Below are 13,642 nucleotides of genomic sequence, written 5' to 3'. Positions count from 1 at the left end.
CATTCCCAAATGGTTACATACTATATGATTCCATTTATATTACATTCTTTAAATGATAAAATTATAGAAATGGAGAACTAATAGATTAGTGTTGTCAGGGTTAAGGGAAAGCAGTGGGAAAGGAAGTAGATGTGGCTTTTTAAAGTTAATGCAAGGGATCCCTGTAGTGATGGAAATGTTCTGTATCTTGACTGTTTTAGCATCAATGTCCCAGCTGGGATATTGTACTATACAGTTTTGCAATACACCATATTGAGGGGAACTGGGTCAAGGGTACAATGTCTGTAGTACTATTATTACTTAAAATTGCATGTAAATCTACAATTATCTCAAAATAAATGTTCACTTCAGAAAAGTCTTCAGAAAGTATGAGAAAAAAAAGACTACAAAATACATCTGCCTAAGAAATCCCTGCATTATATAAAATGATAATATTATTGTTTATCTTATATTCTCTGTGTTGGGTAATTAATTTTGATGGAGACACAAATAAATAATTTGAACAAAATAGCAATGTTGAATATAGCATAGCTGATTAAATTTAGCAAAATATGTAATATCTTAATTCTTTTAAAACTGATAACATGAAATATAACATTTCATACTCTCGTATGCAAAAAGATAGGTCTATTTTTCTTCTGGTATTTCAGACAACTTTCATGCGAGAGCTTTTTGCCCCTAAAAAACCACCTTATAATGGGCTTCTACTATATTAAGTTTCTTCTGCAATACCTCATTGACGTGGTTGATCCTAGTTAATCTTATAAGCATTCTCATTAGTGTCAAGGGAAACTACATTGAAGTAACCATCTGTTAGAGATGGAAATCTTAAGGCTCTACAAAAATAATTAGCTGGACACTTTAGATTGCTAGAGGATTGTTTTTTAGATTTTTAAAAAATTTATTCATTTGAAAGAGAGAGAGAGAACACAAGCAGGGGTTGCATCAGGCAGAGGGAGAGGGAGAAGCAGGCTTCCTGCTGAGCTGGGAGCCTGATGCTGGACTTAATCCCAGTACCCTGAGATCAGGACCTGAGCCAAAGGCAGTTGCTTAACTGACTGAACCACCCAGGCACCCTGAGTTTGTTTGTTTTTTTAAAAATCAAATGCATACAAACATCATTTTCTAACTGTGATCTTGACCAATTTATTTAATACCTCTGAGACTCAGTTTCTTCATATATAAAATTGCATACTTCCTACAGCAAGTGACAAAATAAACTACAAGTATGGAAGTAGTAATGATATCTGGCAGTAAACAGTTATATTTAATAAGTTTCAATAATAACTGATACTTCTTGGTTAAGGAATAAATAATATAACATAGGTATAAATTACATCACGCTGCTCTTTAAAATCTCTTGAACCAAAGGATGTTTTCTTTTTGGGAAGGGGAACAGATTGTTGAAGTTGTTTCCATAAAGCAGCATGATTAGAGTAAAATCATAAGGAGGGATTTCAAAATCTTTTCTAGTGTAGGCTATGTCACAATACCTGTGACACCTCTGATCATGTTGAAGAGCACTGACACAGTTATCATGTGGTGAGATAAGAGGAACTGAAACTCTTCATCTTTTCATGCATGTTTTAGTTGTGTTTTTTATTTAGGCAAAAGGACTAAATGAGATAATCGTCACTTGCGGTGCACAGAATGGCTTCAAAAAAAGGACACAAAGCTCACTTTGCACATAATCTCCCTTCTATATAAAGTTAGTATTAGATGCTAAAGGAAGGCAAAATGCAAAGTTGTTAAGAACAAGTGGCTTGGGGCACCTGAGTGGCTCAGTTAGTTAAGCAACTGCCTTGGGCTCAGGTCATGATCTCAGAGTCCTGGGATCAAGCTCCCCGGGCTCCCTGCTCATCAGGGAGTCGGCTTCTCCCTCTCCCTCTGCCCTTCCCCTTGCTCCTGCTCTCTCCCTCCCTCCCTCTCTCTCAAACAAACAAATAAATAAAATCTTAAAAAAAAAAAAAAACACCAAGTGGTTTGGGGGTGAAAATGCCTGGGTTTATTCTTATTTTTTTTTTTTTTTAGAGATTCTACCTATTTATTTGACAGAGAGAGACAGCCAGCAAGAGAGGGAACACAAGCAGGGGGAATGGGAGAGGAAGAAGCAGCCTCCCAGTGGAGCAGGGAGCCTGATGCAGGGCTCGATCCCAGGACCCTGAGCCGAAGGCAGATGCTTAACGACTGAGCCACCCAGGCACCCCAAATGCCTGGGTTTAAATTCAGTCTCCATCACTTCCCCGCTGTAAGACTTTGGTCCATTTACATTCTATTTCTAAAATTGAACTTCCTCATCTACAAAAAAAGTTCTTTGCATGTGAAGTTCTTTGCATAAATCCTTTTAGATATTAAGAGCACAATAAATGTTAGCTATTAATAATAACAATAATCTTACCTAAAACAGCTGCTCAAGTATAACAGAGATAATTATTGAAATCACATCTAAAATATCTTTTCTGATAAGGTGAGATGTAAGGATTAAAACATAACTTAACTGCAGAAGAGCCACTAGAACTGAAAGAATTTGCAGGGTGATTTTGCCTGAATGTGTTCATTATTCTGAGAAAGTATTATGCACTCTGCTCTATAAATATTTGATAAAAGAACCATAATTTCCTTTTTAGCTCATTGATGGCAGTTTTCAAGCATAAAATTAAACAAAATTGTTACATTAATAATCATCTTCATATTCATGAACAAATACATTAAAAAAATACTTTTAGAAATTATTTATGCCACTTAGAATATTAGTCAATTGAAACAATAGTTTTATAAACATATGAATCTATCTCCTTAACTGTCAAATAAATTGTCTTTAAAAATCAAATTGTAATAAACAAACGATATTATGAAAACTTTAAGATTAGAAATTAGATATCATTTGGGCCTGGGAAGGGGAAATTAACTAAGAAATTCTATAATTGTAAGTAACAGCTGCACAGTCAATATTTAATCACTATATTGTGAGACAGTTCAGTAGTGGAAGACAGGATTAACATATTGCTTTAAAACATTCCATTACTTTCTGCATCTGTTTACTGATAATAAAAGACACAGCTGTTCTAAACGAAACACACTAACAGGTGTAAAGTGCCAATTTGGCATTTTACATAAAAGTTACTCCTCATTTCCTTTTGGAATACTCTAAAATTATACTCTAAGCACAGCTACCAATAACTTAAAGAATTTTTATACTAACTTGGATTATTCTAGTCATTGAGGAAAAGATAGCTTCTTTCTCCATGAATTCAGGATTGTTTTTAAACAGTACACATCCTGAACTAATTATAATTACCCCAGATGTTTTCCATAAAAATGGTCACACATTTGAACAGGGTTTCTTTAGCAACTGTTCTATATCAAATTTACTGCAAAGAGCATCAAAATTATGAAGTAACACTGTCTCAGATTTGTTGCGTTTAAACTACAAATGATAATGAAGCTTGAGCTTGTAATTTATCTTGACAAGCATTCCAGCTAATCTGTAGCTGTATGTATTTAATCCAAGGCCACCATAAGGAAATTCAATATTTTTATAATAAATTCTCAATGATCACTCACCTAAAGCATGTCAAAGTAACCAAAATTTTTGAATTCCATAAACATAACTATATAGTTTACACTTTTTTTGTTTGCTTGTTTTTAAAACAAAATATACCACAATCAACTTAAAATATCCTAAGTAGAAGAACTCCATTTTAGTAATTTAATAAACCTGGATAGCTACTTTTTAAATTTTATAAATACATTATGAGACAATTACAAAATCAATGTCAATGAAAATATTAATATATTAGTGATAAGAAAGAACACTGAAATATTTTAATTTGGCCATTATATTTACTTTAATATATAAAACTTGGAGAGGAAACATTAAGGTAGAATATCAAAGCAGTCCAAAGCGTTCCAGTCTCTTTCTTTTCTTTTCCTAAAATAAAGACATTTGTTAAATTAGCTTTAGAAAAAGAGGTTCACTAATATTTAAAAATACGTAGAGTCCTTGAAACTATGTCTATATTTTAAGATATACCATCCGAGGAAAAACATAAAACATACATATTTTAATTAAAATTATATAAAGCATTCACATCTTCCCCCAATAGTTCCTTTTCCTTATTAGCTCAGGTACAAATTCAAATAAAATACTCTACAGCTTTGCAGTAAAGTGTCCTCAGGTCATTTAGTTACAACAGCTTTTCTGGTCCTTCTGGAAACATGTTATGATCAATGAAAACTCTATTAGTTTGCTTCTTAAGCTTTGAAAAGAAACACGGGAAGCAAAATTTTACATCAAAAGAATAAAGAAAAACATCAGTTTTACTGTGAAATCTAATAAAGTTTAACTCTGCCTATAATGTGGTAAAATTATGTTACCTAGAAAGATAATCATGGGATTTTCTGATTTATAAAATAAGTCAAAGTATATAGTCAGTAATCCAAATCATATGATAATGAAATTTGTGAATTGTTTATATAGATTTCATAAGGCTCGCAGTCTTCATAAATTTAATTACTACATATAATGATTTATCCAAGCTATCTTAATCTTTATCATATTTAATTATCCAGAAAGGGGTTTATTACTTGGAATTGCATGGAAGCACATGCTGTGCTTATCAAGTACAAAAGTACAATGCACACCTTAAAGGATTTTTAAATTCCTTTCCCATACAAGATTATATTTAATTGTTTATATACATATATATACCTACATTCTAGTAATTACATATTTATTTTGCATTGTTTTGTGTTCATAAGGAATGATGGATCAACCAATTTGTATTATTAAAAGAAACAGTTGAGGTAGATAAAAAAGAAAAACTAGGAGTAGAAAGGAAAATAGAGCCTCCCTTAGAAAACTGAGATTTTAAAACACTTGCTACAGCAGTTAATTCCATTACTTCAGGGAAAAATATGACAAAATAGTAACCTAGAGACAAATTGACTTGTAATTCATTAAAGATGGTAGGGATGACAGTTTAATGCCTTAAAAAAAAGCAGCCTTTAAAGGAATTACAGGATGAGTTTCTAACAATGAAAAACTACTGAATTTTAAAAATCCATATTGTACAAATTTAGTCAAATTTCTATATTAAACTCTTGACTCTTTTTCTAGTATATATAAGTATGGTTAGAATCATGAGATACTGGCATAGGGTTTTACATTACACAGCACTTGAATAGCCACTGCACTTCATCTAACAATCAAGTAATGAGTTACAGCTGTGGTTTGAAATTTTTAGGATGTAAGAAATCAATAAATTCTCTAAACTTCTTTTGTAATTCAATAATCTTACAGCATGTATCTCATAGATCAATCTTAAAAACTGATATATTTCCTCCAAAACTAGTAACAAATACATAGAGTCCTATGTTCAAGTGGATTTTAATAAAATGGTATGTTAAGACTAGCAAAGCTCAGCTTTGTTCTATAAAATTTCATTTAAAAAACTGTATTGAATGTAATTCCTACAAGCATGATGTAGCTATACATCTGGTAAGTTCTGAGAGCATTAATGATTAAGTCTAAATAGTGTGCTTTCCTTCCACCTTCTAATATGCAATATTTCTTCAGATGAAGTAAAATTCTTCTTCCTGCTCATTGTTTTTCAAAAATTCAAATAAAAGTTTGCATCAATATGTAACTCCATGTAGAATAATACATAGGAGACTTCATTTAGAAAAGGTATATTAGAAGCTTGACTTAAATCCATGGAATGAATTCTGCCTTTCCTTTGCTTGAGATGTGAACAGTGCTTAAAGAGGAAAGAGATCAAGGTATGTATAGTTTATATCAGATTACCTCCAATCTTTAGTGAAAAAAAAATTACAAAATAGTGTTTATAAATACCTTTTAAAAAGTTACATATGTTACATATCACCATTTTACACCCCCAAAACAAAAGCTGTGTCTTTGTTTTCACTGAAAACTTATGCTACCATATTAGCAATTTAGTTTCTGATTTCAATACTGATTAACTTAAATACTGATTAACAGTAAAGGAAAATTGATTATGCTTCAATTGTTACAATTGAATAAAACAAGATACTCATAAATACAGACTACTAAGACATATTAATCCATACTACTAATGCATATTAATTAAGCATAGAAAACTATTTTAAGTAGTAAATAAGTGAATTTTAAAGAACAGGAATTTCATTGTTATGTACATAGTATCAGAATAGGTCAAACTACTACCTGTTAAAAATCAAAGGGGATTTTCAAATTGTTCTGTGACTGTGTGGTTTGAATATTTCCAAGTTTTAAAAAAATCAATTAAAAATACAAACTCAGGGGGCGCCTGGGTGGCTCAGTCGTTAAGCGTCTGCCTTCGGCTCAGGGCGTGATCCCGGCGTTATGGGATCAAGCCCCACATCAGGCTCCTCCACTATGAGCCTGCTTCTTCCTCTCCCACTCCCCCTGCTTGTGCTCCCTCTCTCACTGGCTGTTCTCTATCTCTGTCAAATAAATAAATAAAATCTTTAAAAAAAAAAAATACAAACTCAGATCTTATATATGACATGTTTACATAAACTAGAAGATCATCAATGTATTAGTTTGGGTGTTAATGGAGAAAGATTAAGAGAGAGATTGAGAGAGACGGGGAGAGAGAACAAACACAAACCTTGGAGTAAACTTTGTTTGGTCATCTCTGCATACATTCCAAATTCTTACGACAGTACAATTTAGGAAAATATAATTTGGTATGGAGCTGCTGGCTTAAATTCAGACTGGCCAGCCCAGGTCCACTGTCAGGAGTATTCAGATGAGTGTAATAATACTGTGAATCAAGACTTGTGATATGACGAAGCCAAAACAAAAAATGATAAAGACACTGCAACCAGTGCTGATATAAGGCTACAACTATTACCTTTAACCTTGTTATATTAGTTCCTAAAAACACTCTCTTGTTCTCAGACATTTTTATATAAAAAGTAGATATTATAAATTAACATAACTTTTATGCACAGTGCTTTTAATGTTTGTTCTAAAGTCATTAAAATATCTTTCATTTGTATATTAATTTATTTAGCGAAATTTCATAAGTCAAAGGCAAATACCCGATCCATTTCAAACGATAAATTCTTAAATGAATAAAATTTGGACCATAAAGCCAAATTCAGAATAAGTCTATTTTCAGAATAATATATTCATGGGGGCTAATTCAAGCATAGAGCTAAAGCAAAACGTATTTATTCTAGACATTGGACCTGTGTTATAGAGACCATTTTTATACTTGAGAAAACACCATTAACAGAATTCTAAAAGCAAAATTTTTGTAACTATCACCACCGAAATCAGTAGTTATTCATAAAGCATTTGAGGTACATAGAAAACATAGTAATAACCATCAATATTGGTAATTTTTTTGTTCATACATATTATAGCTTACCATGTCAGTATTAACTTCTTTGCCTAAGAAAAAAAGATAATTCAGATATCAAATGATACTAAACATTGTCAGATAATAGGTTCAATTTTAAAAACTGAAAGAAAAATATCAATATTTATACAAGCAATCTAAGCTCTTCCTTATGGTAGCTACCATTACTGAACACCTACTACATGTGCTAAGTACTGTATATATAACTCTTTACATGGATTATTTGTATGTTTAAATCATCTCTACAAGACTGGCATTTTCCAGATTTTATAAATAAGATGACCATGAGATTTACTGATAAAATTGGTACATTTCTGAGAATAAAGGTGTTATTAATAATTATGCTAGGAGGACAGGTGTAAATCATGACTGTTCTAGGAAAACGACAATACATAGTCACCTTACCGATGAGGAAACTGCATCAGACAGACTCATTCAAAATGTAGTCAGTGAACATTTATTGAACAGATTTTGCACTGTATGTTAGTTAATGGGGATGGCACTCTGATTTTGCAGAACAGGTAACTGTAATATTTGCTTTCAAAGTTTTATCTATAACCACTATATACACTACCTACAACCCATAAATAATCTGAATCTCTAAAGCTTTATGTTTTTCAAAACATTTTCACATTCATATATCCTTTGATTTTAAAGGTACAATTATATATTACCTATCCATTTCAACCAATAACTCCTATACTTAAAAAATGCTCTGAGAAGTTTGATAGGCATTTTTATTTTCTACTAGTTTAGTTCTAGTTTGACATTATATATATATATGTATTATATATATATGTATTATATATATATATATATGTATTTAATACACCTCCAACTTACTTTGAAACATAGTATGAGATAGGATTCTAAGTTCTTTTTTGTTTTGGTCCAAATAAATAATGTAATGCCTGAATATGGTTCTGAATAATTCATTACTTGACCAATGATTTATAGCACTTGCTTTTTCATTCTTACAGGTTAAATTTGAGTCACCAATTTCATTCCACTGATATCTGCTTAATCCCATGTTATTAATATACTATCTTATTTACTGAAACTATATAACTATTACTTGGCCTTACCACTCCTTCTATACTTGCTATTGTTGTCTATTTTTGCAGATTCAAATTTGAATCAAGATAATCAAATTCCAAGAAAAAAAAAAAACAAAAAATTGAGAAAAAATTCAGAGAGAAAAAGACAGTTGTGAGAATCAATGGTAAACACAGAAACTGGTACGATCTTGGTTAACAATTGACATAACATTTCTATATTTTCTGTTAAAATACTGAAACAAATTCTAGGTAATTTTAACAAGAAATTGCCTTGGGAGCTCCATGGGTAAAGTTAAATTTGTCTTATTCAGGGGGAAGAGAGATGCTGACTAATTTTGTTAAAAAAAATTACAGTCAAGAATATATTTTAGGAGGACTTTCCAAGATGGTGGAGTAGGAGACCTTAATTTTGTCTGGTCCAAGGAATTCAGTTAGATAGCTATCAAATCATTCTGAACACATGTGAACTCAACCAGGGATCTAAGAAAAGAACTGCTGTAATTCTACAAATAGAAAAGTGATTACTTTCTGCAAGGTAGGAGGTGCAGAGAAGTGAATCCAAGGTGATATATTGGAAGATAAACTGTGGAGGAGGGAGCTTTCATAAGCCAGCTACTGGAAAGTGATATAGCAGTGGAGTGCAAAATCAGAACTTTTAGAAGTCTGCTCCAGTGAGGGACGTCCCTGCCTAGTGGTGAAACAGGGTGGAATCCTAGGTGGGACAGTGTGGTCTCAGGATCCTGGGAGTCAGAGAAAGAATGGGAATGCCTGAGTGTGGCAGAGTTCCCAGGCATCAGAGGGGGGAAGCTGGCTGCAATCACTGAGCCCAAGTGGGCTTTCAGCTCAGTGTTGCCATAAAGCACAAACCACAGAACAGTTGGGCAACTGCGCTGTCCAAGCAGGGGCCAAGCAAGCAGCAAGACCACAGTGAGACTTCCCCTCCCTCCTCTGGGAGGAATGGTGAGGTTGTGCGCCTCAGGAGTCTGCAGCCTTTGGATACTCAAAGCGGGATTGCATGCCTGAGATAGAAATGGTCAGTCACAGACTGGGTGAGCACAGAGTGTGGACAGAGACCAGGGAGACAGGAGTGATTGACTGCTTTGCTCTGAGGGCACACTGAGGAGTGGGGGGCATGAGCTTTCAGCTCTGGGGCTGGAGATTGGGAGGCTACTATTTTCATTCTCATGCTTTAAAGAGGCACGGAAAGCCTTCAGGGAAAAAAACCCACATAGAGCAATCCAGAGCCACTTAGACTGGCCCCCTGACAAGGGCAGTGCAATTCCACCTGGGGCAGAGACCTGAGCATCAGCACCCCTCCTACAGAAGATTAACAAGAATATCCAACTAAGACCAAGTTTACCAATCACACAGAACTACAAAACTCCAGCACTAGGGGAAAATAGGATATAGAATTCATGGTTGTTTTCTTATGATTCTTTAGCCTTTCAATTTAATTTTTTTTCTCTTTCCTTTTCAACCAATTTCTTATTTTATCAACTTTTTTTAAGTCTTTTTTAATTTTCATCTTTACAGTTACACTCTATCCATTCGTTGTATTTAATTTTATTTTTGTAAACATATAAGTTTTTCTTTCTTTACAATTTTGGGATATAGTTTTCTAACAAAATGACCAAAATACACACAGGATCCAGTGTATCGCTCCGTTCTGTTCACCTGTCTGGTTATATTCTCTCTTTCTCTCTCTCTCTCTCTCTTTTTTTTTTTTTTTTTTTGGTTTCAGGTCTCTTCTGATTTGTTTAGTGTATACTTCTTTGGGGTCACTGTTGCCATTTTAGTATTTTGTTCACTGTTCATCTGTTCTACTCTGGACAGAATGACAAGATGGAAAAACTCACCTCAAAAAAGAGAACAAGAGCAGTACTGACTGCCAGGGACTTAATCAATATGAACATTAGTAAGATGTCAGAACTAGAGTTCAGAATAATGATTATAAAGATACTAGCTGGGGTTGAAAAAAGCATAGAGGACACTAGAGAATCCCTTTCTGGAGAAATAAAAGAACTAAAATCTAATCAAATTGAAATCAAAAAGGCTATAAATGAGATACAATAAAAAATGGAGCTCTGCTAGGATAAATAAGGCAGAAGAGAGAAACAGCAATATAGAAGACAAAATGATGGAGAATAAAGAAGCTGAGAAAAAGAGAAAAAACAACTACTGGATCAAGAGGGGAGAATTTGAGAGATAAGTGATACTGTAAGTGTAACAATATTAAAATAATTGGGATCCAGGAAGAAGAGGAGAGAGGGGGGCAGAAGGTATATTGGAGCAAATTACAGTGGAGAACTTCCCTTATCTGGGGAAGGAAACAGGCATTCAAGTCCAGGAGGCACAGAGAACCCCCTTTAAAATCAACAACAATAGGTCAACACCTCAACATATAATAGTGAAACTTGCAAATCTCAGAGACAAAGAGAAAATCCTGAAAGCAGCTTGGGACAAGAAGTCCTTAACCCACAAGGATAGAAACATTAGACTGGCAGCAGACCTAGCTACAGAGACCTGGCAGGCCAGAAAGGACTAGCATGATATATTCAGGGTATTAATTAAGAAAAATATGCAGCCAAGAAACTTTATCCAGCCAGGCTGTCATTCAAAATGAAAGAGCTAAAAAGCTTCCAGGACAAACAGGAACTAAAAGACTTTGTGATCACTAAACCAGCCCTTCAAAAAATATTAAAAGGGATCCTTTAAGTGAAGAGAGAGTCCAAAAGTAACACAGACCAGAAAGGAAGAGAGACAATATACAGAAACAGAAACAGTGACTTTACAGGGAATACAATGGCACTAAATTCATATCTTTCAATAGTTACTCTGAATATAAATGGGCTAAATGCCCCCAGTCAAAAGACAAAGGGTACCAGACTGGATAAAAAAGCAAGACCTATAAATACACTGTCTATAAGAGACTCATTTTAGGCCCAAAGGCACCTCCAGATTGAAAGTGAGGGGGTGGAAAACCATTCATTATGCTAATGGACATCAAAAGAAAGCTGGGGTAGCAATCCTTACATCAGACAAAGTAGATTTTAAACCAAAGACTGTAGTAAGGGAAGAAAAGGAAAACTATATCATACTGAAAGGGGTCTATCCAACAAGAAGATCTAACAATTATAAATATTTATGCTCCTAACTTGGGAGCAGCCAATTATATAAAACAAATAATAACAATTAAAGAAACACATTGATAATAATACAATAATAGTAGGTGACTTTAACACCTTACTCACAGCAATGGACGATCATCTAAGCAAAAGATCAACAAGGAAGCAAGGGCCTTGAATGACACACTGGACCAAACGGACTTCACAGATATATACAGAGCATTCTATCCCAAAGCAACAGAATATACATTCTTTTCTAGTGCACATGGAACATTCTCCAGATCACATCCTGGGTCACAAATTAGGTCTCAACCATATTGGGATTATTCCATGCATATTTTCAGACCACAATCTTTGAAACATGAACTCAATCACAAGAGGAAATTTGGAAGGAACTCAAATACATGGAGGCTAAAGAGCATCCTACTAAACAATGAATGGGTAAATCAGGAAATTAAAGAATTTACAAAATTCATGGAAACAAATGAAAATGAAAACACAACTGTTCAAAACCTTTGGGATGCAGGAAAGGCGGTCCTCAGAGGCAACTACATAGCAATACAAGGCTTTTTCAAGAAATAGAAAAGTCTCAAATACACAAGCTCTCCTTACACCTAAAAGAGCTGGAGAAAGAACAGCAAATGAAGCCTAAACCCAGCAGAAGAGAAATAATAAAGTTAGAGCAGAAATCAATGAAACAGAAACCAAAAGAATAGTAGACCAGATCAATAAAACTAAGAGCTGGTTCTTTGAAAGAATTATAAGATTGATAAACCCCTAGTCAGACTTATCAAAAAGAAAAGAGAAAGGACCCAAATAAATAAAATCATGAAAGATGAGAGATCACAATCAACACTGAAGAAATACAATTATAAGAACATATTATGAGCAACTATATGGCAACAAATTAGGCAATCTGGAAGAAATGGATGTATTCATTGAGATGTATAAACTACAAAACTGAAACAAGAAGAAATGGAAAACCTTAACAGACACATGACCAGCAAGGAAATTGAAGCAATAATCAAAAATCTATAACAAACAAGAGTCCAGGGATGGATAGCTTCCCAGAGGAATTCTACCAAACATTTAAAGAAGAATTAATACCTACTCTTCTGGAGATTTTTCAGAAAAAAAATAGAAATGGAAGGAAAATTTCCAAACGCTCTATGAGGCCAGCATCACCAAAACCAAAGACACCACCAAAAAGAATTACAGACCAATATCCCTGATGAACATGGATGCAAATATTGTCACCAAGATACTAGCCAATAGGATCCAACGGTACATTAAAAGGATTATTCACCACAACCAAGTGGGATTTATTCCTGGGCTGAAAGGGTAGTTCAACATCTGCAAATCAAATATAAAATACACTACATTCATAAAAGGACAAGAACCATATGATCTTCTCAATAGATGCAGAAAAAGCATTTGACAAAGTACAGCATTCTTTCTTGATTAAAACTCTTCACTGTGTGGGGGTAGAGGGAACATACCTCAATATCATAAAAGCCATCTAAGAAATGCCCACAGTGAATATCATTCTCAATGGGGAAAAACTGAGAGCTTTTCCCTTAAGGTCAGGAACATGGCAGGGATGTCCACTATCACCACTGTTCTTCACCATAGTACAGGAAGTCCTAGCCTCAGCAATCAGACAACAAAAAGAAATAAAAGGCATCCAAATCAGCAAAGAAGAAGTCAAACTCTCATTCTTCACAGATGACATGATACTCTATGTGAAAAACCCAAAAGACTCTATCCCAAAATTGCTAGAACTCATACAGAAATTCAGTAACATGGCAGGATATAAAATCAATGCACAGAAATCAGTTGCATTTCTATACACTAACAATGAGACAGAAGAAAGAGAAATTAAGGAGTCAATCCCATTTACAATTGTGCCAAAAACCATAAGATACCTAGGAATAAACTTAACCAATGATGCAAAAGATCTGTACTGAGAAAACTATAGAACACTCTTGAAAGAAACTGAGGAAGACACAAAGAAATGGAAAAACGTTCCATGCTCATGAATTGGAAGAACAAATATTGTTAAAATGCC

The 13,642-nt window shown here is 33.9% G+C and overlaps 1 long non-coding RNA gene across 1 annotated transcript in view; it reads right to left on the bottom strand.

Annotated features, from left to right (window-relative positions):
• Positions 1–3,841: 3,841 nt before the first annotated feature.
• Positions 3,842–13,642, bottom strand: part of LOC130541911 (uncharacterized) — a 29,648-nt gene continuing 19,847 nt past the window's right edge. The window contains exons 3-4 of the long non-coding RNA XR_008956008.1: positions 7,401–7,423; positions 3,842–3,931 (exon numbers count right to left, since the gene is read on the bottom strand). This is a non-coding gene — a long non-coding RNA (uncharacterized LOC130541911). The remainder of the gene's footprint in view (positions 3,932–7,400; positions 7,424–13,642) is intronic.

This window comes from Ursus arctos, unplaced genomic scaffold, assembly GCF_023065955.2.
Source record: "Ursus arctos isolate Adak ecotype North America unplaced genomic scaffold, UrsArc2.0 scaffold_1, whole genome shotgun sequence".
Lineage (NCBI taxonomy): Eukaryota > Metazoa > Chordata > Mammalia > Carnivora > Ursidae > Ursus > Ursus arctos.
This window is presented reverse-complemented; position numbering and strand designations above follow the sequence as displayed.